A 22,851-nucleotide genomic window follows, 5' to 3' on the forward strand; every position below is an offset into this window, starting at 1 on the left:
GAGTGGTGGCAGTCGCCCGTAATCCCAGCTACTTGGGAGTCTGAGGTAGGAGAATTGCTAGAACCCTGGGGGCAGAGTTTGCAGTGAGCCGAGGTCACGCCACTGCACTCCAACCTGGGCGACAGAGCTACACTCTGTCTCAAAAAAAAAAAAAGTATATATATATATATATAAAATTAGCTGGGCATGGTGGCAGCCCCTGTAACCCCAGCTACTCGGGAGGCTAAGGCAGGAGAATTGCTTGAGCTCAGGAGGCAAAGGTTGCAGTGAGCCACAATGGTGCTACTGCACTCCAGCCTGGGTGACAGAATGACGCTCTATCTCAAAAAAAAAAAAAGAAAAAAAAAAAAATTTGGCTACATAATGTGTAAAAAAACATGCATAGCAATGCTATTTTAGTATTGTCTCCTCTGATTCAGATTGAATATGACTCTCTTTATGTTTATTGGACATTTGCATTTCCTATTCTTTTTTGGTTGCTTATACTTTGTTTTTTTACTAATATGTGGAAACTTTTATGTTAATATTTTTCCCAATCCTTTATTCATCTTTGACTCTATTTTTATTTTTTATCTAATCAAATATTTCTAATTTTTCTTCTAGAATTTTTGGGTTTTCTACCTTTGGTTATAAAAACCTTGAGTAAAAAGTCTCCCCCAAAATTTATTCTCCTAAATTTTATTCTATTTTTACTTATTTTCACATTTGTGTCTTTACTCTACTCATATGAAATATGATGTGAAATAATGACTTAATTTACTTACAGATGGATAGCTAGTTTTGACAGCATTTTGAATAAATACTTTTTTTCTTACTAAAATAGAATTCTACATGGACTATATTAATTGTATATATTGGGACCTACTACTGGATACTATTCCAACCACTCAATTATTTGCTTATTTCTTATTTGTTTAAGATGCTGTTATAGTAAGCTTTAATAGACAGGAGTCTTTGACTTACTATTGTTTTATGTTTTTTAATCTTCTTAGCTATTTATACTTCCATATGAACATTCACATTTTAACTGATTTCAAAATGGTTGTGATTCTAACTGGATTGCTTAAATGTATACTTTGAAGCATATACTTTTTGGAGGATTTTTGTGGAGGATTTTTGTTTATAATATTTTGGCATGAAGTCTTCTTTTCCAAGGACATTGTTTGCCTATCTACTTGTTCAAATCTTATTTTGTATTTAACAATAAAATTTTACAACAACATAGAGGGTTTTTTTTGTTTGTTTGTTTAACCATTGTGAATAGCGGTTTTTTTCTGTTTTAATTTCTTGTTTTTGTTAGATATAAAATATTTTTTTTGCATATAGTGTATGTAGTCACCTTATGCAGTTCCCTTGTGAATTTTAGTAGCTTTATTACTATTAAGCCAATTATTTTATTTTCTTATCCTTGTTTACTAGAACCTCAGAGCCCAATTTTGAATAATAATGATAATAAAGGGTCATTCTGATTTTAATGATGTTTGTCTTTATATATAAATACTATATTTATTTTATTCTAATCTGACTTGGAATTCTTATTAGAAAATATGGCTGCATTTTATCAAATTACTTTTAGTACCATTTATGAAATCATAGATATATCGAGCTATATAGAGATGTTTCTTTTTCTTTTTTTTTTTTTTTTTTTTGCTTTTTAACGTTCTTATTTATTTAAATATGAAAAAACATTTAATCTCTTCCCAGTTCATCTGAAAGGCGGTCCGTCCCCTGGGTAAACATAGGAAAGCAGTTCTGCAGGTTGGGGGGAGCATGGCTTCTTTCCCCAGCGTGGCCCCCGTGTTCCCCACCCTCTTTGTGCCCGGGATCTGCGATCCTGAGTCCAGAAGAGCTGACCAGGAAGTGGGGACTGGGAAGCTGTTGGTAGCCAGGAGGGCCCTCGGCCCTCTGTTCTCTGCCCCAGGGCTTCAGCCACCCTGCAAGTCCCTCCAGACAAGGCAACGTCAGCCCAGGCAGAAAACTTAAGAGTCCCTCCTAGAAAACCGGTGATGTGCTGGCCTTTTCAGGGCCACAGGCCCCTTCAGCTTCACCAGAGATGAGAAGGTGCTGCCTGCAACAGGGCTACTGGTCACAGCTCAGTGCGTGATGACTTGGCCACAATCACCAGCTTGGACAGCTCGGCCTTGACAGCCCCGGGCCTATGAGCCACTGCTGTTTTGGTCACTTCAAATTCCTCAGTTTTCAGGGGGACATCACTTTCCCTTTCAAATGCGGCTTTAGAGTAGGCCATGGCGTACTGGATCTCAGCGCCTCGCACCTCCGCCTTGCACTGTGTGAAGTACAGATAGGACTTCCCCTGGGGCCTCCAAATGGTGCAGGTGAAGTGCTGGTGGTCTTCGCTGCTCCCCAGACTCATCTGCCATTGCTCATTGGTCCCTCCTTGAAAGACATAAGTGAACATACACGTATATTTGTCCCCCGGGCCCACGTTATGGGAGAAGGAGTGCACGACGCCGCTGGGCTGCACGTCAAACGCCACCGTCGTGGGCTCGGACACCGCCTCCGCCGGGCTCAGCGCCACGGCCCCTAGGAGCAGCGCAGCCCACAAGCTCGCGCCTACGCTGTTCCACCCTCCGCTGGGCGCCGCCATGTTGGACAAGGATAGAGATGTTTCTTTAAGGTTTCAATGTAATGAATTTGTCATTATGTTTATTGGTCATCTTTGGCTTTCTGAAATAAACCATACCTGATGACAATGCATTACTCTTTGGAAATCTTGCAAATATTGATTTAATTTGATAGTATTTTATTGACATCATCTGCGCATATATTTTCCAGTGAAATTGGACTATAATTTTCTGTTTTTGAACTTTATTACATCTGGCTAGTTTAAAATTTAAAAATCAAATTAGGAGGCTTTCTATTTTTAAATATAATCTGGAATAATTTAAATTTCATTGAAATTATGCATCTTTCAAAAGTTGGATAATTCAGCTGTAAGTCTATCTGGAACTAGTGCCTTTGAAAAACAAGGCTTTAATTACCTTGATAATCTACATTATTAGTGGTTTGTATATTCATTTTCTCTATTTTTATCAGTTTTGGTAATTTGTATTTTTCTAGAGAATTATCCACTAATGCTAGGTTTCAAATGTGTCATCATAGAGTTGCAGATAATATTTTCATAAAATTTTCTAACTCTCTATCTGGTATATCTGTTTTTATTTTCTGCTTGCCTTTCTTATTCTTTCTCTTTTCTCCTTATCAGACTTGTGAGAATTTTTGCATTTTATTCACCGTCGCAGAGTGAATTTTTGAATTTGTAGATCATACATTTCAGCTTTTTTCTTTGTTAATTTCTACATTCTGTTTTCTTTTGGTTTATTTTGTAGCTTATCTTTAAAATTTTAAAAATGTTTACTTGCTTCCATTCAGTTTTTCTTTTTTAATAATGATTTTTCAGGGTATACACTTTTCTATAAGCAAGACTTTATCCTAATGGTTGGGGTATGAAGTAGTCTCTTTTTTATTGTCTTGTAGATCCTTAGTAATAGCAGTTTTCTTTTGTTTTCAGACCTAAGGATTATTTAGGAAAATATTTAGCAATTCCCAAATAGTTAGCTTTATTTTTGTGAACATTTTATTGTGCTTTTAAAATTTATTGGTTTATCAGAAGATGTGATCCATATGTTTTTCCATGTGTTGAATTTAAGCATATTTTTTGTTCAAGTGCATGATTTAATTAAAAAATGTTCTATGGACCTGAATAAAATATTTCTGATTTCATAATATGTATAATTATATTTATGTATCTATATAAAATCTTGTTTCTGACTGTATTATTCATGTTTTCTATTAATTATATTATTAAATTTTTTCATGTGCTTACATATTTTTAATGTACTAGCTATATGGTATTTTTTGAAACATGGGTATGAATCTCTTTGTCAATGATTGTTTTGTTAATTTCTCATTACATTTTTATTAGTTTTTGCTTTATTACATTTACATTTAATTTCTGTTATTTTGCTTTAACATTATTTAACTTTTACACTATATATTATGCAGCATAGAAAAACAATACATGTGATAAATATTATATATTTCACATGAGTGGAAGCTTCATGTGATGTCAGCTGTCTTCAGACAGATGGGTAGGATTTTTTGAATACAGCCCTAACTTTTTACACATCTTTTGATATTCAAACAGGATAAGTTCTTTTTTTGTTAGGTTTTTGAATTTTACATCTCTGTGAAATAGTTTCTTTTTATTAGCTTTAAAAGAGCTGCACTAATTGTTCAATAGACACTGCATCAGCAGTTATTGTGTTTCTGATTGTTTGATTGCAAGGAGCAAGAGTCCCTCAGTAAAAGGAGGTTTACTGTAAGGATTCAGATGGGAAATCTCAGGAACGATGTCTTTTCTAGGAAAGGGTCTCCCTGCCCTCTGCTTCTCCTTGATTGGGCGATGTAATCTGCGTTTAGCAGCTACTCAGTGAAGTTTTTGTCCCTTCATTATTTTGGGTTGCATGGATTGTTGCCATGCCATGTTCCCGATTCACCCTCACTGCACATTTCTATTACCAGCTTTACATTAAATGGCTGAGTCTTTCCTTTTCCCAACACCAACTATTTGCGAGAATAATGAGTTTGTACCAGCTCAAATATTAGTCAGGCACAGGCTAACTGGCTGGCCTGCAGATGAGCAGACATTGATCAGGTGCCTCTGTCTTAGCTCCTAGCAACTGCAACAAGAGGGAGTCATGTGGTAGGGGAGTAAGCCACTTGGGCTGCAGGGGTTCTCAGCAGGCCCATTACAAGTGGAGTGTGGCCTGGACAGGCAGTGACAGCTTCTCCCCTGTAATCCACTGGTTGCCAAGAAGGTCTTTAAATGAAGAGAATCATCTTTTCAGGTTTTCTCATTTGCAAAACAGAGGAAATGACATTTTTCCTCTGCCCTATCAGTGTTGGGCAGCTTAATTCTAGGATAGAGAAAATAAGTAAATATGCCATATTAAACACCATAATTCATAAACCGTAACGTGTTTGTAACCAGCATTTCAGTATTCATCAAGGTCTTGAAATGATGCATTCTTCTTTTCTTTACTCTCTGCCTACAATAGAGTGCTGTACATGTATTTGGAAATTGTGATGGCATTAAATATAGCTTTAAAAATTTGCTATAAAGTATGTTACATGAGTTTTTTGTTGTAATGAGATGCAGCAGAATCATAAAAATATGTGCTCATTTATGAGGCGGCGAATTCCTGTTGCATGGAACAAAAGGCAAAGTTCGTGTTTACATATTGTAAACAGATATTGTAAATGGATAGTTCTTCATGGGTTTCATTGATTGAATTTCTTCGGCTGATGACAGAGTTACCAAAAACTAGTGCAATGAGAGATCTGATACTAGGAATTCAATTTTTTTCTTGTTCTTAATTAACCACATCCACTTCTATATATTACTGGCCAACTCTAAGCCTAGACAAAATCCCCAATATACTCATGAATCACTTGATTCATTACTGAAAAGAGGAAAAATAATTTTGGTTTGAATTAGAAGGAAATGAAGGAGAGTTCTAATTATTACTCAGTAAAAAGCTACTTTCCTCATTTATTTATTTCTTTATTTTTTTCTGGCTACAAAGCTATACAAAGTTCAGTCTGCAGTTTGGGTAGCTCCCTCTCCATATTTTCTTCTTCTTTGGTTTCTATGGGAGCAAAGAATGAATTCGTTCAAGAGCGTGCTCATCTCTGTGAAGCTGTAGCTCAGGTTCACTGTTAAGAGGCATTGTTTGGCGGGAAGAGGGAATAAGATCCCAGAGATGGTGGGGGAAAGCCTGGTTCTATTCATTGACTTGGAGTGTATCTCTGACGCATAGCCTAACCTGCTTCTTTGTTTTGTCTGCAACATCACAATAATGGTTAATCAAAAGAAAAAACTTTATTGTTCAGTGCTTCTGTCATGTGAAGCACTGTGCTAAGCAGCTTGCATGTATTGTCTCCTATGCATTTTGCAGAAGTGCTGTGAGGTACCATGGATGATATGTAGCTGGCAAGTTACAGAAACAGGAACCTGGGCTCCAAACCATGTGCTTTTTCTCCCTGTGACTGGTTATAGTTTCAGGAGGGAAAACAGAAAATCTGAATCAACACTTACTGTGTGGTGAGTGTTGGAGCTGAGATACTGCAGGCTGCTGTGTGAGTACATGGGTGAGAGAGAAGAGGAGAACATTAGGAATACCAGCAGCTGGGTGATTTTTGAAGTGTGAGAATGAGTTGATAAATGAAGAAAGTATCAAAGGCACATTGGGGTATGTTGCTGTTACTAGTTGCAGTGGAAGTGTCTTGAGAGTGGCAATGGGAAAGTAAGGTTTGCGAAATATATCATATTATGCAAGTTGCTTTTAAGGAAGAGTATGTAGTTGAGTTGTCTTTTTTGTTTTTTTGAGACAGAATCTTACTCTGTTTCCCAGGCTAGAGTGCATTGGTGTGTTTTGGGCTCACTGCAGCCTCTGTCTCCTGGGTTCAAGTGATCCTCCTGCTTCATCCTCCTGAGTAGCTGGGATTACAGGCGCCCACCACCATGCCCGGCTAATTTTTGTATTTTTAGTAGAGACGAGGTTTCACCATGTTGGCCAGTCTGGCCTCAAATTCCTGACCTCAGATGATTCACCTGACTCGGCCTCCCAAAGTGCTGGGATTACAGGCGTGAGCCACCGTGCCTGGCCAGGAAGAGTGTGTTTTAAGGAAGACTAAGTGCTGTGGGAGATTGTCTTGCTGGCTCTTTGTGCTGCTGTGGTTTATATCTCCATTTCCATGGACACATGATCCTACCTTATTTTCACTTGTCTGGACTACTATACAAGCTGCACCCCAGGATACCACACACACACACACACACACACACACACACACACACACACACACACTCTTGAAGCTGGAAGTAGAGCATTGATAAGATCTCTTCTCTGCTCACCAAGTTTGTAGAGCCTTTCTATGGTTTATTGATTAAAGCCCACCTTCTTTATCATGGATGCTATTAAGGTTCCACCCCACTTTTCCAACTGTGTTTCCAATATTTCCCTTGACCTACCCTGTATTTTTATCCAATCTACTTGTTCCTGTTCCCACCCTGTGCCTTTATTTATGTAGTTCTCTCATGGAATTCCCGGGGTTCTTTTCCTTGCCACATATTTGGATCTGCAAAATCTGCCTTGTCAGGCCTGGTGAGAACTGTGACGGCTGCTTCTTAACCCACTACTGAGACCACTGGCACCCTTCAGAGGTCTTGAGCTACTGCTTTTTCAGTTCTGGGGACTTTCCTAGCCTCTGCCTTCTACTTCCACTTTTACTCATCTAGTTTTCCAAGTCTCCATGTTGTTGTCAAGTTCCTGGAAATCTGTTACTGGGGTTTGCATTGTTTTCTCCTCAATACCCCACCTCTTGCCTCATTAGCATTTGCACTGAGAGGCCTCAGGACCAGTGGCTCCTGACTTCTGCGTCCTGGACAACCTCCTGGATACTTCATTATAATTCAAGCTCAGCATCCCGTTTGACTTCCAATTTGCAAGGATGATTGGTCCGAATTCCATGAGCTTCTTGATTTATTTTGCCATTTATCCCTTCAACAAATGTTTATTAATTACCTACTTTGTGTCAGACTCTGGAGGCACAGTGGTGAGTCATACAGTGGGCCTGGCCCCTGCTGTTTGTTAAACATGTTGTCTATGGAAAGAGACCAATTTGCAACCAATCTAAGTAAGTGTAAGACTGGTAGAGAGTGTGATGCCATGACTGCTTACCATTGGGAGATGGGACCTAACTAAGGTGGTAAAAAAGTGCTTCCTTGAGAAGTCTCCAGTGCTGATACTTGTAATCACTCTTAGGACTGTGCACTCACTGATACTTATCACCTGGTAAGACTGTGCACTAGCTCTGAGCTGTGGTTCATCCACAGCAGGTCCTTCTGAACAGTTCTCAGAGATCTGTGACCTTCTAGCTTTGGGCCATTTACCTTGCTCCAACTCTTTCCCTTAGGTGTTAAGACATTAGTGATGTTTTGGTGATTCGGTGTCTAACATTTTCCCTCTAATATCTACCCCTTAATGTCATTTGTCCCCAGATCAAGTCCAGGCCTACGTGTTTCAAGGGACTGTTTGTACCTTTTTTTTTTTTTTTTTTTAATCTCCAAAATCTTGTGGAACACAATTAAGATGGATTTAAAGGCTTCTAAATCAGTCTTAAATTTATAATGTAAGCTAAGTGCAATGTGGTGGGGGTGGGGTGGGGTGGAATTCTGTTGTGTGGTCCTGTGTTTATATGTTGGCAGTATTTTGTCAGTATTTAGAATGGGGTGTAATTAAATTTTTAACAAAGCAATTATTTATTGACTAGCATTTTTGAGTTGTTGGTAGTGAGGCAATCACTGCTAAAAGTTACCATTCATATTATTTCATTTAATCCTATGGAAAATCTCAATATATCTTCCATGGAATCTTGTATAAAAATTTTCTTGGTCGTTTTACAATTTGGCCAATGCCTTCTCATCCAGCCTCATTTCCCACTATCTTTCAATCCTTTTGTCTGGCATTGTATATGCCACATTTACAAATGTTTTTCTCCTTTACTTAGAATGCATTCTTTTATCTTCACATCAGAATCCTAAATTTGTAGTTTTTACCCTTTCCAGGACATTTCAGGCAATCTGTATACAATGTAACCTTTGTATAAATAAAGTAGGCCCTCAATGAATATTTGTTGAATTAAACATCAGGTGTGTTGGGTAGATTTGCTAATTTATCACATTTAAACTAAGCAGATGTTTTGTAATAGCCACATAATTGCTGTGATTTGATTTGCTACTCTTTATCCTTGCCATTTTAGAGAATTAACCAGTTGTCCAAAAAAAAAAAAAAAAAAAATATATATATATATAATCACTAAGAATCTCTACTACTTCATTTTGAGAAATGTTTCATGATTTAATAATACTTATCTTTAAATAAAGCAAGTTTCAGAAAAACTAATTTAAGTGCTACTTGCTCATAGATGCTGAGTGTTATGAATGAATGGATCCTATGAGATAGGTTCTATATAATTTTATTATCAGTTTCAAAATGAGATGCCTGAGGCACAGAGAAGTTAAATAGCTTGCCTGGGTGATGGAAACTATCAGTTGGCAGAACTGACACCTTAACCTATGTGGCTTCAACTTCTGGCCTATATTCCCATCTCTGCTAACAGTTATCAGAGTTATAATTTTAAATGGAGTCTCATTTCATATTTAATTTCATTATTAATTTTACAACCTCACCCTTTTAGGAATAGCTGGACTCCCAAATACTGTGATTAGTGTCTGTGAAAAGATATTGTTACTGCTGATGCGTGTCGTATTCACTAAGAAAGTACATGTCAAACTGTCTGAAATCATAGACTATTTTATAGGAAGAGATGTGACTAAATTTATTTGGCAACAAATCCCAAAACATATTTATCAATTTAAGTAACCAAAAGCTATTATATAACTGCTTTACAGTACCTGTTCCTCAAAATAATTTTTAAAATCTTCTTCCAAATGGTCAGCCATTGCTTTCCCTTTCTTTTCACTTAAAAAAAAAAATGTTACTAAGAACACATTTGCCAGATTTCACTTAATTGCATTTTTATGGTCCAGTCATTAACCTACTGAAAAAAAAAGCAGCTTAAATGGAAACATTGACATAAACCTCATTACACTGGCTCCAATGTGTTGCTATCATAAACTATCCATCTTCTATATGTGTATGTTTTCATAGGATACTATTGAAAAGGTAATGGAAAATTAATGTTGCAATGGAGAATTTGATTCTGTGTATAAATTTTTTAACACACCAACACAGTGTATGTTTACAACATCAAGGGGTTTATTTGGAATTAAGGTTTATCGTAAACTTTATGATATTTAAAACACATTACAACTGGCCATATATTATTTCTGGTCCCCATTTTCAAGTTTTTCTCATTTTTTGACAAACTATTTGTTATGTGTCTCTCTTTGGACTGATAACAGACAACTGATAATCATTTTCAATAAGAAAAAAAAGTTTTAGGATCTCAAAGTGGTCAATCTATCATACTTTCCCCTGTAAATTATTTTTTGGCATTTATATTTTAAGGCATGCTCTGCCTTAAATTGTAGTTTAAGGTTGGATAGTTCCTCAAATGTTAGAAACAGTTGAGTCCAAGATAATCATTTAAAATCATTTAAATAAGCCCTATTCTTATTATTAGATTCACTGTTTTCAGCACAGATACTTACTTATGTAGTTTTCATAAAGAGAGGGTATAGGGAACTGAAGAATTGAGATGGTGACAGAAGTATTGGAATATATCAGTGCCTGGAAGGCCATTTCTTTTTGCACACACTTGATATGTGTGTAGGTGTGTGGAAAGCAGAAGAATTTTATGATTTATTTGAAATTCTATAAGCACTGCCTGAATAATCTAAGAATCCTAGATATCTATTTGTGAAATATGAGAATAAATGATTACTTTTCTTCTGGATCTTGAGCTTCTACCAGATTTTAGGTGATTTGGAGGTAAGAGTTTGTGAGCATTGATCTTTTTAAGCTGTGTAACTCTAGGCAAGTCACTTAACTTCTATGTGTTTCAGTTTCCATATCTATAAAATAATTCCTAGCCAATGAAGTTGCCACGAGGCTCGAATGGGTTATCAGGTAATAATGAATTATTATTTAAATAGTGAGTAGATTTACTTTAAGATGTTTTGGAGGCAAAATGGCAGAGCAGAGTTTGACAGACTTAGGTTCTTATCCTGGTTTCTTAGTTAACAGTTGTTTAAGTAAGCTACCATTCTCTCTGAAGATTGGTTTTTTTATGAGGAAAGTGTGATAATTATACATATTTTGCAGACTTGTTGAAGAATAAGATTATGTATGTAAATTGCCAAGCATAGAGTCAGACCCAGTGGTAGGTACTCAATGAATGAGAGCTATTGTAATTATTTACAAAAAAACACAGTAATAGAGTGGGTACCTAAGGACCCCATGTCTTTATAAAATAACATTACTTTACCCAATAACATAAAGAAAAAAGTCAGTGTTCTCAGAAACTCATGTAGTTGAACATTTCTCTCAGCCAAAAGAAATATATTACAGTGTAAGTGGTTGTAAATGCTATGTTCTATTTATACATGATGAAGGTGTTGTGAACTGTGGAGCCACATTTAAATATCATGTGTGTGTGAGGGCCTTCTTGTTTCTTACCTTATAAAATGTCCTCATTTTTAATGTCTCTAAGAGCATATAAACATAGCCCCAAACACTCATAATAAAATAAGCAAGATCTTCTATTCCAGACCATTTTCTTTCTTTTTTTACTGTTTTATTACAATTCTCCTATCAGGATCTCATGTTTGATCTTGAAATCACAGAATTTTATAGCTGGAAGGGACTTGTCTAACACCTTAAATTTATGGATAAAAGAACCTGCCAGCTAACCAATTTAAGTGATTTGCTCAAGGCCGTATAGTAAGTTAGTGTGGGAATCCTGATTTCTTGTCTTCAAGTCCATAACATTTTGGGAAGAGAAATGAAAACCTGTTTCAGACACAATTAAGCTTTTTTGTTTTTTTTTTAAAACTTATGAGAGGTGGTGATGGGGTCCTACAAAGTGACTCTCAGCATTCTGCTGAAAGGAAAGATTGGTGGGAAGCCTTAGTTGTGGGGATCCTTACCTGGTAACAGAGACTGCCCTTGTGGAATTACCTAGATGGAGCCATACACCATTGATAATGGATATTGTGATCTCAGGTATGTTCAGATAACAATTATCCAAGGATATCAGGTTAAACCAGAAAGACAGCATCTGGTGGGGTTCCAAGTAGTGGGAAAGCAGATTCAAAGTCAGATAAGCAATAGCACCTTAGTTCCAGGGAAGCCTTGTTAATGAATGCTTGGGGAAGTTGCTTATCTTTCAGTGCTTCTGTTTCCTCAACAGTAAATTTATAATAATATATATATCTTACGGTTGTGCGGATGATCATGCAAAGTAATTGATAAAATGAATTTATTATGGTGTCTGGCACATATTTTAGTCACTTAATAACTTAAAGCTACCACTATAATTCCAGGTGATCAGTCTCTTCACAGTAAGAGACTTGTTACGGGAGATAAGCTCTATTCCTTGAGAAAGGACTGAGAGAAGTTACTTGGTATTCAGAGTCCGAGCTCAGTCATCCACAATTTAGGATAACATTTTAGTCCAAACAACTCTTGGGGGTACTTACTGGAGAAACTGAGGCAGAAACCTCTCCCATGAAGGAGCCAACAAGGTGGATAATTGGTTTGATTGTAGCACAGAGACTATTATGATTTATGGTGTGTGCATGTCGGCTGGATATATCTCAGACTTACCAGGCTCCAAGACAAATTTCAGTGACCCTATCCTGATTAGATTCAACATTCACCAGTGGCCTTTCATTCTGGAATCTTTTAGAGAGATGACTTATTCTCTGTGTTCTCAAGTAATTAAAAACTACTTCCAGGAAGAGAAGCTATGTAGAGGCTGATTTTAATTTAAAATAAAGCACCTCTTCAGATGAGCAGAAATATCTGTTTAAGAACTTGGTTACTTTGGATGATATTGACTTTTACATTACTGAAGGTGTTTCCATAGATGGAGGACAGCCACACTGTGGGGCTTCTGGAATTGGATCTCAGGCCCTTAAGGTTTTATAACACTATAGAATCTCTGGGTTTATGATAAGTGAAAGTTAATGGAAATAGTAGGGGATAAAGTATGAGTAGAAGGTATAGAAGTAGAAAAGAATATATATATTTTAGGAATGGCACATTTAATTTATTATCTTTTAATTTTTAATTTTTTTTTAAGAGACAGTGTCTTGCTCTGTCACTCAAGCCGTAGTGCAGTGTTGCAATCATAAGTTACTGTAACCTCAAACTGCTGGACTCTAGCAATCCTCCTGCCTCATCCTTCTGACTTGTTAACTTGTTAGAAATACAAGCATGCAGCTAATTTTTAAACATTTTTTTTAAGAGACAAAGTTTCTACCCTATTGACCAGGCTGGTCTTGAACTACTGACCTCAATTGATCCTCCTTCCTCAGCCTCCTAAAGCATTGAGATTACAGACATGAGCCATACAACACAGCCAAGAATAGCACATTTTAAATTTTGATTGAGACATGTATGCCTAGGAATTTTAAGCAGTGAGATTGGACAGGCTAATCAGTATTAAACCATGGGGAGTTCCAAATGTCTGGTTAGGGGATTTGGGTTTATTTTATGAAAACAAGTGGTAATAATTATGATCCTCTACGGATAATTATCACAAAGTTCTATAAGATGGTCACTATTTATATATTATAGAAGACATAACTAAAGTTCTGTGACTCGTCTAGGGTCACACTGCTAAGTAAGTGGCAATACCGGGATTCAGACTCAGCTCTGTCCGACTTCAAAGTCAATGTCATTTCCCCCTTAACATAGTGTGGACATTGTATATTCTGTTTATTTTTCAGTGATTACTTTAAAAAACTTTAACTGTTAAATAGTTAAGTCTTTATGTTCCTTTCAAACATTATGAGCAATGTGAACTCCACTCATTCCTCAGTTTGCATATTGTTGTTTTTCAGTGTTTAGTTCCACCTCGGTTTTTATTTTAACCTCATAACCAGTCATTGTAGTGGTTTGGGTTCTCTGAGAAGCAGAAGACGCCAAGGCTGAATTACCCGTGCCGGGGGCTCACTGGGAGGAATTCCTGTGGAGCAGGAATAGGCAGAGAGGCCTTCCAATTGTAATGCAGGATATGACATCTGGGAAGGGAGAGACAAAGAAGGAAGATGGGGAGTGATATTGTTTGGATATTTTGTTTCATGACCTAACATAATCTGGAGAATATTCCAGTGGTGCTTGAGAAGAATGCGTATTCTGATGCAGGGTAGGAGGCTCTCTATATATGCCTGTGAGGTACATTTATTCCGTAGTATTCTTCAAGTCTTGTTTCCTCTTATCTGTCTGAATGTTCTATTAGAGATTGAAAACAGGTTATTGAAATCTAGTATTATTGTGGTGTCCTCTTTATCTTCCTTTTGCTCCATCACTGCTTGTTTCATATATTTTCATAATTGCTATATCTTCCTGATAAATTGACCCTTTGTCTCTTGTGACAGTTTCTGACGTAACATCTATTTTGCTGATGTAAGTATGGCTACCTCTGCCCTCTTTTAGTTGACATTTGCGTGAAATTCCTTTTTTCATCCATTCACTTCCAGCCTATGTGTGTCCTTAAATTTAAAATGAGTCTGTTGTAGATGGCATATAGCTGGATTTTTGAAAATTGGAATTCAGGCACTTTTTTGTCTTTTGATTGGGGAGTTTAATTCATTGACATTTAAAGTCATTACTGATAGGGAAGGACTTACTATTATCACTTTTAAATTGTTTTCTGCCTGGCTTGTAGCTTATCCCCGTGTTTTCCTGTCTTGTTATATTCCTTTGTGTTTAATTGATTTCTGTAGTGACATGTTCAGTTTCTCTCTCTCTCTCTCTTTCTCTGCTGTGTGTGTGTGTGTTTGTGTGTGTGTGTGTGTATCTTCTATGGGCCTTATGTAAAACATAATACATTTTAAGCTGACAATAACTTTAATTGCATACTGAAACTATATTGTCTCCACCCATTTATGTGATTGATGTCACACGTTACACCTATTTTATATTGTGTATCCATTAACCTATTTTTATAGTCATAGTTGTTTTTTATGCTTATAGCTTTTAACTTCTTTACCAGCATTAAAAGGTTTACATACCAAAGTATAGTATTACAGTATTCTTTGTCTATATGTTTGTCAGTGAGCTTTATACTTTCACACTGTTTCATATTGCTATCTAATGTCCTTTCCTTTTACCTTGGTGGACTCCATTTAAGGCAGATTTTAAAGGGATTTTACCTCTTGTAAGGCAAGTCTAGTAGTAAAGAATTCTCTCAGCTTTTATCTGGGACAGTTCTTATTTCTCCTCCTTTTTTTCTTTTTAAAATAAAAATTTTAATTGTGTATATTTAAGGTATGCAGCATGATGTTATGGGATACATATAGAGAATAAAATGGTTACTATAGTGAAGCAAGTTAACATATCCATCATCTCACATAATTACCAATTTTTTTGTTATTGTGGAAAGAGCTGCTAAAATCTACACATTTAGCATGAATCTCATATACAGTACAATTTTATTATCTGTAGTATTTATGTTGTACATTAGATCTCTAAACTTGTTAATCCTATATATTTGCTACTTTATATCCTCTGAACTGCATCTCTGTATTGCCTTCCCTTCTTCCCATGCTTGGTGTATTAGTCAGGGTTCTCTAGAGGGACAGAACTAATAAGATAGATGTATATATAAAGGGGAGTTTATTAATGAGTATTGACTCACACGATCACAAGGTGAAGTCCTACTATAGGCTGTCTGTAAGCTGAGGAGCAAGGAGGCCTGTTCAAGTCCCAAAACCTCAAAAGTAGGGAAGCTGACAGTGCAGCCTTCAGTCTGTGATCAAAAAGGTTCAAAAGTACAAAAGCTGAAGAACTTGGAGTCCAGTGTTCGAGGACAGGTAGCATCCATCACAGGAGAAAGATGGAGGCCAGGAGACTCAGCCAGTCTAGTCCTTCCATATTCCTCTGCCTGATTTTATCCTAGCTGCACTGGCAGCTGATGAGATGGTGCGCACCATTGAGGGTGGGTCTGCCTCTCCTAGCCCACTGACTCAAATGTTAATCTCCTTTGGCAATACCCGCACAGACACACCCAGGAACAATATTTTGCATCATTCAATCTAATCAAGTTGACACTCAATATTAACCTTCACACATAGTATCCTCTCTTTTGTTCTGTATCTCTGTATATAATTGGATTTTTAAAAATTTAGATCCCATGTATTGAGATGATGCAATATTTTTCTTTCTGTGTCTGACTTATTTCACTTAGCATGATATCCTCCAGGCTCATCTAAGTTGTGGCATTTGGCAAGTTCTTGTTCTTTTTTAAAAGCTCAACAATATAATATTTTGTGTAGGTACTACCATTTCTTTATCTATTTGCTGATCAATGAACGTTAGATTGTTTCCATATTTGGCTATTGTGACTAATGCTGCAATGAACATGGAAGTGTAGATATCGTTACAAGATGGTGATTTCATTTCCTTTGGGTATATGCTCAGAAGAGGGATTACTGGATCATATGCTAGTTCTATTTTTAATTTTTGAAGAAATGTCCATACTGCTTTTCATAACAGCTGTACCAATCTATATTTTCACCAATGGTATACAAGAGTTCTCCTTCGTCCACACTCTTACCAACATTTGTTTTCTTTTGACATTTTGATAGTAGCTATCTCAGTGGGTATAAGGCAGTATCTCATAGTGGTTTCAATTTGCATTTTCCTGATGATTAATGATTTTGAGCACCTTTTAATGTACATGTTGGCTATTTTTACATCTTTGGAGAAATATCTGTTCAAGCCTTTTGTCTTCTAAAAATCAGGTTGTTTTCCATTATTGAGTTGTGTGAACTCTTTATGAATTTTAGATCTTAACCCCTTATCAGATATATGGTTTGCATAGATTGTTTTCTCAATCTGTAAGTTGCTGGTCTGTTTGTTTATTGTTTCCTTTGCTATGCAGAATCTTTTAAGTTTGATGTTGTCTAATTTATTTATTTTTGCTTTTGGGGCCTTAGTTTTTGGTGTGATATCAAACAAATAACTGCCTATGTTCTCTTCTAGGAGTTTTAGAGTTTCTGATCTTATATTTAGGTCTTATACTGATTTTCAGTTTATTTTTTTGAGGGATAAGTTAATGGCTTGTGGGCCAGGCACTGTGGCTAATGCCTGTAATCCCAGCACTTTGGGAGGCTGAGGTGGGTGGATCACTGGAGGTCAGAAGTTCGAGACCAGCCTGGCCAACATGGTGAAACCCTATAAAATAAATACAAAAATTAGCCGGGCGTGGTGGCACATGCCCATAAATCCCAGCTACTTAGGAGACTGAGGCATAAGAATCTCTTGAACCCAGGAGACGGAGGTTACAGTGCACTGAGATCACAGCACTACATTCCAGCCTGAGCAACAGGGTGAGACTTTGTCTCAAAAAAAAAAAGATAATGGCCCGTGGATACTGAATTACCTGGCACTATTTATTGAAGGGACTATCCTTTCCCCATTTTGTCTTCTCTGTGCCTTTGGGAAAAATTAGTTGAAAGCATATGTTTGGTATTATTCAGTATTTCTGGGCTGTCTATGTTTTCCACTGGTCTGTGTGTCTGTTTTTAAGGCAGTATCCTAGTGTTTTGATTACTATAGATTAGTAATATAATTTTAAATCAGGAAGTGTGATGCTTCCAACTTTGTTTTCTGTCTCAGAATTGTTTTGGCTATTTGGGGTCTTTTATGGTTCCATATGAATTTTAGTATTTTTTTTTCTATTTCTGTGAAGAATGTCATTGGGATTTTGATCCATAAGCATCAAAAACATAGGCATATCCATAAGCATAGGCTATATTTTCTTTTATTCTGTTTTCAATTTCTTTAAGCAGTATTTTACAACTTTCAGTGTAGAGTTCTTTCACTGCCTTTGTTAAATTTATTCCTAAATATTTTGTTGTTTTTCATGCTATTGTAAATTGTAAATTTGTAAATTATTGTAAATTGTAAACTCTTTAAAGGTCAGTTTGTATTTTATTGGCATTCTCAGCATTAGTTCTAGTTAGATATTTTATTTTTTATGCTGTCATAAATGGGATTTTTAAAATTTCTTTTTAATTTGTTATTTGTGTATAAAATGCTGATAGTTTTTGTTTATTGATTTTATATCCTACAGTTTTACTGAATTTGTGTATTAGTTGTAATAGTTTCTTTTAGGTGGAATCATTGTTGTTTTTTCTTCTCCCATATAGGGTTATGTTATCTGCAGATAGAGCTATTTTTACTTCCTGTGTTATGATGTGGATGTCTTTTATTTCTTTTTCTTGTCTGTTTTTTCTAGTGCTTTCAGTACTATGTTGAATAGAAGTGATGAGTTTGGGCATCCTTGCCTTGTTTTGGATCTTAGTGGAAAACATTCAGTTTTTCCCAATTGATTATAATTTTACCTATGAGTTTTTCAAAAGGGAAGTGACTTTTATTATGTTGAGGAACTTTCCTTCTGTAGATTTCCTCATTTTTGAAGGACATTTTTGCTGACATAGTATTCTTGGTTAGAATTTTTCTTTCAGCACTTTCAATACATTATTCTATTCCCTTCTGGTCTGCGAGGTTCCTGCTGAACAAACTCACTGATAGTCTTATAGAGACTCTCTTGTACATAATGAGTCAATTTTATCTTGCTGCTTTCAAAATTCTCCTTGGCCAGGTGTGGTGGCTTTCACCTGTAATCCCAGGACTTTGGGAGGCCGAGGTGGGCGGATCACGAGGTCAGGAGTTCAAGACCAGGATGACCAACATGGTGAAACCTCGTCTCTACTAAAAATGCAAAAATTAGCTGGGTGTGGTGGTGGGCACCTGTAATCTCAGGTACTCGGAAGGCTGAGGCAGGAGAATTGCTTGAACCCGGGAGATGGATGTTGCAGTGAGCCGAGATTGTGCCACTGCACTCCAGCCTGGGTGACAGAGTGAGACTCCCTCTCAATAAAATCAAAATTCTCCTTTTGTCTTGTCCTTTCTCCTCTTGTCTTGTCTTTCTCCTTTTGTACAATTTGATTTCAATGTATTCCAGTGTAGATTGCTTTGTGTTTATTTTAGTTCATGAGTTTTGGGCTTCTTGAATCTGGACGTCTATTTCCTTCCCTGAATTTGGGAAGTTTTTAACCATTATTTCTTCAAATAAGTACTTTATCCTTTCTCTCTCTCTCTCCTTCTTCTTTGTGAACTTCTATAATGTGCATATGGATCCACTTGATGGTATTCTGTAAGTCCCTAGGCTTTATTCTCTTCTTCCATTCTTTTTTCTTTTTGCTCCCTTGATGGGATAATTTACAATGACCCATCTTTGAATTTGCTGAATATTTCTTATGCTTGATCAAGTCTGCTATTGACTCTCTGTAGTCAATTTTCCAATTCAGGGATTGTTTTCTTCAGGTCCAAAATGTCTGGTTCTTCATTATGTGTTCTGTTTCCTTGTGGAGCTTCTCACTTTGTGTATGTATCATTTTCCTGAGGCCATTGAACATCCTTATGATGATTATTTTGAATTATTTGTCAGTTAATTGATATGCCTCTGCTTCTTTAGGTTGGTTTGTTGAAATTTATTCTGGTCCTTTGATTGGGTCATGTTTTCTTGTTTTTTTTTTTTTTTTTGTCTTATAACTTCTTGTTGATATCCACATGTTTCGAAAAGTATGTGATGTACACTTGAGATTCACAAGATGTAAGATGCCATTAGGAATGAGGCAGTTGCTTAGTCCATATCTCTATTTCTATTTTGTAGTCTGGTCTGAGTTTTAGTCTTTGTTAGTCTTTCAGACTTACTTATTAAGCCGAATGTGGCCATCTCATCTCCACCTTCCTGTTTCCTTTTGAATCTTCAAGCTGATGCAGTTGATTTGTGCCAAGTAAACCTACTGGCTGGCATGGAAATGATGCTCACACTATTCTGTTCAACCAGGGAAGAGGAATGCTCAGTTGCATGATGTATAGAGCTGCTTCTTCAAGATGTTTGGGGTGGAATACAAATTAAACATATCTAATGTAATTGGGATGAAGAATTATAGTATTTGGGGAGGCATGCAAAGATAAATTATTTTCAGCACATTCTGTTATTGTGCATAAAAATATTTACATATTTTCCACCTTTATTTATAGAACAGGAATCCCAGAGAAACTGAAATATAACAATTACTCACACAGATAAATGAACTCTAAAATAAAACAGAATTTCTTGGCTACCTTGATCTTTTAACTGTTATAACCTGTTATAATAACTTTGGGGTGGGCATATGCATACCACATGTGTTATCATAAGTGGTTTTAGAGATCTGGAAATAATTATTGCTTTCTTCACCTTGTGACCTACTAGGATGACTTACTAAAGTTTTTTCGTGTTGTTTTGGAGGAATGTTCCCATTTGTTCTGCTATTAACTTACTTTGGAGGGGATAACTTCCTAATTGGTCTAAATTTTGTTGCAAACCTTACATAACACTCTCATGACCTTAATCATGGTAGATGTGCCCATGTGAGTCCAATTCTTTTGAGTAACTAATGATTGAAAGGTATGTACAGAATACTATTCAGATAGTATCTTGTTTTTTCTTGTATTTCATAGAGTTCAATGGTTGAGGTACATTTGGAGACCTTAATCTTCTCGCAATTTATCATAGTTCCTTCTGTTGAATAAGCCTGGCCCTATTGTTTTCTCTTCTTACAGTCACACACAGAATGGTCTAATGTTTTTTTCACTGGCAGATTCAGGCTGAACTTCATATCCAGATTCATGGGGACTTTGAGAAGGAAGAACTTAAACCATGCTCGTGTCTGTGATCTTTTACCTTCTTAGTTTCTCAAGAAGAGAATTAGTCATATAGTCTTTAAGTATTGTGGCTTATAATATAGTTCTTTCTAATCATATAGTAGTAATTTATCCTTGTGGTATCTATCTTAATCTCACATGCATTTTAGATGCCTTGAGTTAGGCTTCCAGGTCTGATCATCCAGTACAAGAAGTGAGTCCTATAAAGAACAAGTCCAGACCCTGGAATATGGCAGTCTCATCAAGGTCCTGCCTGGTGCTTCTTGCCTGCTACCTTTTCCATCACATTTTTCAGTTATAAATGTCTGTACATTTATCAGATAGAACCTTCCCCTATGCTTTTTCTGACCCTGGAGTTGACTTGTTTTAATACTTGGTTACTCCATGAGAATTTCACCTGCTGCTGTGGGTCAGCACGACCCTCCCATAAGGACTCATTTTCTGCTGAATGAGCTGAGTAGCCATTCACACTTCCCATAGTTTGCCAAGCCAAAAGATGTTTTGAGACTCTGTATACTTTAGATTCCAACCTTCTGTACAGGAACCCAAATTTGGATGGCAAATATATTTTATTATCAGTGTATATCCCATTACTTGGTAGTAGCTATGTGGAAAGGGTACAAAGGCTGACCCTGTATACTTCAAGGCCAACGTTTGGGCATGGTAAGAAGAATGAGAAGTACCTAATAAGAGGGACTGAGGTCCTCGTTGTTCCTACTATAGGACATACCTATAAATCCTGATAGAAGTATATTCAGCATCTCATTTTAACTAATATTCACCCTTAAACTTGGGTGATCATCTGTGAGGAAGAGGAAGGAAGTTTGTTTGGGGAATCTATTCTTAGCATGCTTGCCTTTTTCAGTTGGTCCTTATCTTTGATTCCCTGAAACTCTCCTCTATTTTATGCTTACAGTTTTGCCACCAAGCCTTATAATATCTCATATTTCCTGAATTGCCTAGATTGCTGTGACACACTGACATTGATTTAAAAAATGTATTGGGTTCTAATATCCCAGATACTGTCTTAGACGCTTAACTAACTAGCACCTTGAACTAGCATTTAAGTTGCTCTTATCTGACATTCAGCCACCTGCCCTCCCCAGAGATCACTCTCCATGCTTGCTCTGCCTTTGTTCAATGGCTTGGGCTTCTGCTTTTGCCTGTATTCTCTGAGTTTCTCATTGTGTTAACTGTCTGGTTCCTGTCCCTCCACCCTTTGCCTTGCTATCACAATTCCTTATATGAGAATTTGGTGCTGAGTTTCTGAGCCTCATCCTCATAGCTGGGATCCTGCAGCCTGTGACTCTCTATATGTCTTTTGGGCCATTTAACTACTGTGGGTTTCAAGACTTTTGCTATCAAAATTTTTCATCTCCCATATGCCATACTTTATCTTGCTGACTGCTTTCTTTTCTTTCTTTCTTTCTTTTTTTTTTTTTTTGAGATGGAGTCTTGCTCTGTTACCCAGTCTGGAGTGCAGTGGTACAATCTCGGCTCACTGGAACCTTTGCCTCCTGGGTTCAAGCAATTCTCCTGCCTCAGCCTCCCGAGTAGCTGGACTATAGGTGCATGCCACCACACCCAGCTAATTTTTGTATTTTTAATAGAGACAGGGTTTTGTCATGCTGGCCAGGCTGGTCTCAAACTCCTGACCTCAGGTGATCCTCCCACCTCTGCCTCCCAAAGTGCTGGGATTACAGGCTTGAGACACCATACTTAGCCATGACTGCTTCCTAGTACCACACTTGTTCAAATTTTACATACTCTGGGATGAAACTCTGCTGTCACCTGGGCCTGTATTCTAATGCCACTTTAGGTCTAGTCGGCGGGCCTACTTTCAGGGCCTCCCCCAATCTCTGTCTCACTATGTATGCCCTGTGTTTTGTCATTGATAAATCCAGAGATATAATGAACAGATATGCTTGGGAAACATTATTGGCAATACACTATATAAGCCAATTTAGAATATTTTTATTGTAACTATAGTTACTATTTTTTTCTAGCTTGATTCTTTGCTTGTAGGTAGTGAAATGTGGTGACAGCTTGACTAAAGCTCTGTTCTATAAATGCCTTTAGTCTGAGGTAAATGTAGGCTTTGTCAGAAATGATATTTTCATATATGGTACATAGATGGTACAGAACTGTGATTGTTGTAGCATGTTTGAGATACAACAAAGAGTACTTAAAAATATTTCATATGCTCAAGGAATTTTTACCTTGGGTTGTTCCTGAAAAATCAATATGGTCCCTTGTCTAGCATTTTTTGTGTAGTTTCTATAAAGCAGTAGCTGCTTTTGGTAAGCTATTCAAAATAATCTGGCTTAGCATTTTTTGGAATTTTTACCTT

General features: G+C 36.8%; 1 protein-coding gene and 1 pseudogene across 4 annotated transcripts in view; one reads left to right on the plus strand and one right to left on the minus strand.

The window, feature by feature from the left end:
- SUGCT (succinyl-CoA:glutarate-CoA transferase) overlaps positions 1–22,851 on the plus strand; it is a 740,869-nt gene that overhangs the window by 274,748 nt on the left and 443,270 nt on the right. The gene's annotated exons all lie outside the window — the stretch shown is intronic.
- LOC111552264 lies at positions 1,759–2,615 on the minus strand (annotated as a pseudogene). Its single transcript, XR_002734593.2, has one exon. The product of XR_002734593.2 is annotated as a myeloid-derived growth factor pseudogene (transcript).

Source organism: Piliocolobus tephrosceles, chromosome 8 (assembly GCF_002776525.5).
Source record: "Piliocolobus tephrosceles isolate RC106 chromosome 8, ASM277652v3, whole genome shotgun sequence".
Taxonomy (NCBI): domain Eukaryota; kingdom Metazoa; phylum Chordata; class Mammalia; order Primates; family Cercopithecidae; genus Piliocolobus; species Piliocolobus tephrosceles.